Here is a 5,740-nt window from a genome sequence, read left to right as displayed (position 1 = left end):
GATAGATAGATAGATAGATAGATAGATAGATAGATATAGATAGGTAAAGGTTTTCCTGACATTAAGTTCAGTCGTGTCCGACTCTGGGGGTTGGTGCTCATCTCAATTTCTAAGTCAAAGAGCCGGTGTTGTCTGTAGACACCTCCAAAGTCATTTGGCCAGCATGACTACATGGAACACTGTTACCTTCCCGCCGAGTGGTACCTAGTGATCTATTCACATTTGCATGTTTTCGAACTGCTAGGTTGGCAGAAGCTGGGGCTAACAGCGGGAGCTCACCCTGCTCCCCAGATTTGAACCTGCGACCTTTCAGTCAGCAAGTTCAGCTGCTCAGCGGTTTAATCCACTGTGCCACTGGGGACTCCTATATATATAATATAATATAATATAATATAATATAATATAATATAATATAATTATATTATATTACATTATGATATAATTATAATATATTACACAATGCAACATGATTTTCGTTTCCGGGTTATCAGCAACATTTCCTAATTGGTTCAATCATAAAAACATAGAAATGCAGCACATTATTATATTTAATATATCACATTATATTAATTTATTATTATATTATATTATTATTGTATTATATTCTATTTTCGTTCCTGGGTTATAAATGTCATTTCCTAATTGGTCCTATCATTAAAACATTGGAAAACTTTATCAAAGTGCCAAAACTTTGTCGTTGCGGGAGGGACATTGTGCAGAACGTTTTGACATAGGGTTATGTAATATGGTCCTTAAGCAAGTTTCTGAATACACCTTCGCCGCATTCGTGGCATCCCAGGCATGAGTGTCCCTTGGCCAGCCGGCTGGACTGTCTTGTGACCCCGAAAATAGCCAGACGGGAACATAGACCAGAGCCAAGGACACCAGGTTGGGATCTCCGGTTTCAATGGGAAGCCTCTCTGTACATTTCCACCCTCAACGTTCTAGGACAGGCATGGCCAAACTTGGGCCCTTCAGGTGTTTTGGACTCCAACTTCCACAAGTCCTAACAGCTGGAATGGTGGGAGTTGAAGTCCAAAACACCTGGAGGGCTGAAGTCGGCCTGTGCCTGCTCTTGGCCTTCCCAAAGCTGGGAAAATGCTGCTTTCTGGGGCTGCCGAAATTATTAATATTCTTGTTATATTTATTTATAGCCAAGACCCCACCCCCCCCCCCCCCCAAAATGGCATGCCTTACAAATGTGCCAGGGATGGGAAGGAAGGAAGGAAGGAAGGAAGGAAGGAAGGAAGGAAGGAAGGAAGGAAGGAAGGAAGGGTCATGACCTCCTTTCCTGGTGTTGTGGGGAACCATGAAAGCAGACCATGCCTTGGCCTGTAGCTCACTTGAAGCAAGGGAGAAGATTTCCATGGAAATGAGGCTGTGAAGGAGAGGGCAAAAGTGAGGGATATGAGGTGAGAGGGAAACCAACTGTCAGATGGAACTTTGCTTGTAACCGTACTGTATGTTTTGAGAAATAAAGCCCTTCCAGTCTGTCTGTGAGGTAATTTATCTAGGACAGGAAAGAAGGAAGGAAGGAAGGAGGGAAGGAAGGAAGGAAGGAAGGGTCATGACCTCCTTTCCTGGTGTTGTGGGAAACCATGAAAGTAGACCATGCCTTGGCCTGTAGCTCACTTGAAGCAAGGGAGAAGGTTTCCATGGAAATGGGGCTGTGAAGGGGAGGGCCAAAGTGAGGGATATGAGGTGAGAGGGAAACCAACTGTCAGATGGAACTTTGCTTGTAACCGTACTGTATGTTTTGAGAAATAAAGCCCTTCCAGTCTGTCTGTGAGATAATTTATCTAGGACAGGAAAGAAGGAAGGAAGGAAGGAAGGAAGGAAGGAAGGAAGGAAGGAAGGAAGGGTCATGACCTCCTTTCCTGGTGTTGTGGGAAACCATGAAAGTAGACCATGCCTTGGCCTGTAGCTCACTTGAAGCCAGGGAGAAGGTTTCCATGGAAATGGGGCTGTGAAGGGCAGGGCCAAAGTGAGGGATATGAGGTGAGAGGGAAACCAACTGTCAGATGGAACTTTGCTTGTAATTATTCTGTATGTTTTGAGAAATGAAGCCCTTCCAGTCTGTCTGTGAGGTAATTTATCTAGAACAGGAAGGAAGGAAGGAAGGGTCATGACCTCCTTTCCTGGTGTTGTGGGAAACCATGAAAGTAGACCATGCCTTGGCCTGTAGCTCACTTGAAGCAAGGGAGAAAGCTTCCGTGGAAATGGGGCTGTGAAGGGGAGGGCCAAAGTGAGGGATATGAGGTGAGAGGGAAACCAACTGTCAGATGGAACTTTGCTTGTAACCGTACTGTATGTTTTGAGAAATAAAGCCCTTCCAGTCTGTCTGTGAGATAATTTATCTAGGACAGGAAAGAAGGAAGGAAGGAAGGAAGGAAGGAAGGAAGGAAGGAAGGGTCATGACCTCCTTTCCTGGTGTTGTGGGAAACCATGAAAGTAGACCATGCCTTGGCCTGTAGCTCACTTGAAGCAAGGGAGAAGGTTTCCATGGAAATGGGGCTGTGAAGGGGAGGGCCAAAGTGAGGGATATGAGGTGAGAGGGAAACCAACTGTCAGATGGAACTTTGGTTGTAACCGTACTGCATGTTTTGAGAAATAAAGCCCTTCCAGTCTGTCTGTGAGGTAATTTATCTAGGACAGAAAGGAAGGAAGGAAGGGTCATGACCTCCTTTCCTGGTGTTGTGGGGAACCATGAAAGCAGACCATGCCTTGGCCGGTAGCTCACTTGAAGCAAGGGAGAAAGTTTCCGTGGAAATGGGGCTGTGAAGGGGAGGGCCAAAGTGAGGGATATGAGTTGAGAGGGAAATCAACTGTCAGATGGAACTTTGCTTGTAACCGTACTGTATGTTTTGAGAAATAAAGCCCTTCCGGTCTGTCTGTGAGGTAATTTATCTAGGACAGGAAGGAAGGAAGGGTCATGACCTCCTTTCCTGGTGTTGTGGGGAACCATGAAAGTAGACCATGCCTTGGCCTGTAGCTCACTTGAAGCAAGGGAGAAAGTTTCCGTGGAAATGGGGCTGTGAAGGGGAGGGCCAAAGTGAGGGATATGAGTTGAGAGGGAAATCAACTGTCAGATGGAACTTTGCTTGTAACCGTACTGTATGTTTTGAGAAATAAAGCCCTTCCGGTCTGTCTGTGAGGTAATTTCGCTAGAAAACTGCAGATCAGGACAGGAAGGAAGGAAGGAAAGAAAGGTTGAAGGAGTTGGGAGTCCAAAACACCTGGAGGGCCCAAGTTTGCCCACGCCTGTCCTAGAACGTTCAGGGTGGAAATGTACCGGGAGGCTTCCCATTGAAACCGGAGAGCCCACCCAGTGTCCTTGGCTCCACTCCGTGTTCCCATCTGCAACTCAATCACCCAACATTGATGACCCATACTACCGGCTGTGCAGGCTCAACAGGCTTCGGAGTTGGACCACCCGTTCTTTCTGCAGCTACATGGACCTAGGAAAAGACATTTATCACCTGGCATTTTCTTCCCTGATGTTGGGATGACTTTCCCCATTTTCCACATTGCCATTTGCCTTTTTCACAGGAACAGATTCATAATCCTGTCATCATGGACAATGTGCTGCTTTGTAATGCAATGGGCATTGGTGCAGAGTTGCCAGACCTGCACAGTCGGCGCTCATAAGGACAATCATCACAACAATAGAACTCATGGGACGTTGTTCGTCCCGGAGTTGGGACAATGTAATCCAACTATCAAACTATGTCTTCTGTCTGAAGTTTCCGTCTGCCCCCTCTTCAGCCATTGGAGAGTGGAAATCTGCATTGAGAGTAGGGAAAGCTTTCTGATTGGCCAGCAGGGACCATTGTCTCGCCTCCCAGAAAATCCCCGCCCAGCTGATTGTGACATCAACAAAACTCTGCCAATCACAGCAAAGCCGGCTCCAGTGAGAGCAGGAGCAGGAATTTCAAAGGACCATATTGTATAAAAATGTCTGTTTTGCAATGTTATGGTATCTCAGCTGACTCTGGCGGGCTGGCATCATTTCACAGACCTACAGGGCGACCTGTCACTGGTACCGGTAACCACGTATCGGGATTCGGTATCCATAGCCATTTTAAATTGCTCTATTTCAGATGGATGGATGGAAGGATGAAAGGGAGGGAGGGAGGGAGGAAAGAAGGAAAGACTGAATGAAAGAAAGATGAAAGAATGGATGGAAAGGAAGGAAGGAGGAAGGGAAAGGAGAGAAATAAAGGAGGGAGGGAGGGAAAGAAGGGAGGAAGAAGGGAAGAAAAGAAGGAAGGAAGGAAAGAAGGAAGATTGAAGGAAGGAAGGAAATAAGGAAGAGAAGGGAGGGAGGAGAACTAATGCAGTTGGAAGGGAGGGAGGAAGGAAGGAAAGAAGGAAGGATGATGGATGGAAGGAAGGAAATATGGAAGGAAGGAAAGAAAGGTGAAAATGGAAGAAAAGAAGGAAGGAAGGAAAAAATATGGAAGGAAGGAAGGAAGATTGAAGGAAGGAAGGAAGGAAGAAAGGAAGGAAGGAAGAGAGGAAAAATGCAGTTGGAGAGGAAGGAAGATTGAAGTAAGGAAGGGCGATGGATGGAAGGAAGGAAATATGGAAGGAAGGAAGGAAGATGGATGGATGGATGGAAGGAAGGAGAGATGGAAGGAAGGAAAGAAAGGTGGAAGAAGGAAAGAAAAGAAGGAAGGAAGGAAGGAAAAAATATGGCAGGAAAGAAGATTGAAGGAAGGAAGGAAATAAGGAAGGGAGGAGAACTAATACAGTTGGAAAGGAAGGAAAGAAGGAAGGAAGGAAGGAAGGAAGGAAGGAAGGAAGGAAGGAAGGAAAGAAGGAAGGAAAGATGGAAGGAAGAGAGGAAAATGCAGTTGGAGAGGAAGGAAGATTGAAGGAAGGAAGGACGATGGATGGAAGGAAGGAAGGAAATATGGAAGGAAGGAAGATGGATGGATGGATGGAAGGAAGGAGAGATGGAAGGAAGGAAGGAAAGGTGGAAGAAGGGAAGAAAAGAAGGAAGGAAGGAAAAAATATGGAAGGAAAGAAGATTGAAGGAAGGAAGGAAATAAGGAAGAGAAGGAAGGGAGGAGAACTAATACAGTTGGTTGGAAGGAAGGAAGGAAGGAAGGAAGGAAGGAAGGAAGGAAGAGAGGAAAATGCAGTTGGAGAGGAAGACTGAAAGAAGGAATGAAAGATGGAAGGCAGGAAGGAGAGAAGGAAGGAAGGAAGGAAAAAATGGAAGGAAGTGAGAGGGTGGCACAAGGCAGGCCACAAAGGCATGATACCATGGCCATTGTCCTCCAGCGAGGGTCATCTTTGGGGAGAAAAGTCCACAGCTGGGCTGCTCATGCGGGTCATTACCCTGGAGGGCAGCCGGTTGAATCCAGGGAACTGTGCGGGGGTGAGGAGGGTGCACGTTGGGTTTCGTAAGAGGCCTGCACTGCCCGACACACAACAATCCCCGGGGCCAAGTGAGTGGGAATCAGGGCTCGGCCTCATGCCGCGTGACCAGTGGGGACAGAAGATGCGAAGGGCATCAAGGGGAGTGCGCTCTGTGTATGCCCAGGAGCAGGCATGGGTAAACTTGAGCCCTCTAGGTGTTTTGGACTTCAACTTCCACAATTCCTAACAGCCAGTAGGTTTTTAGGAATTGTGGGAATTGGAGTCGAAAACACCCGAAGGGCCAAAGTTGACTGATGCCTGCTCAGCAGGCACTTCAGGATTGGGCCCCAATATTCCGGCCTGGATGGGTTTA

Source organism: Anolis sagrei, chromosome X (assembly GCF_037176765.1).
Source record: "Anolis sagrei isolate rAnoSag1 chromosome X, rAnoSag1.mat, whole genome shotgun sequence".
Lineage (NCBI taxonomy): Eukaryota > Metazoa > Chordata > Lepidosauria > Squamata > Dactyloidae > Anolis > Anolis sagrei.
Note: the sequence above shows the minus strand (reverse complement) of the source record.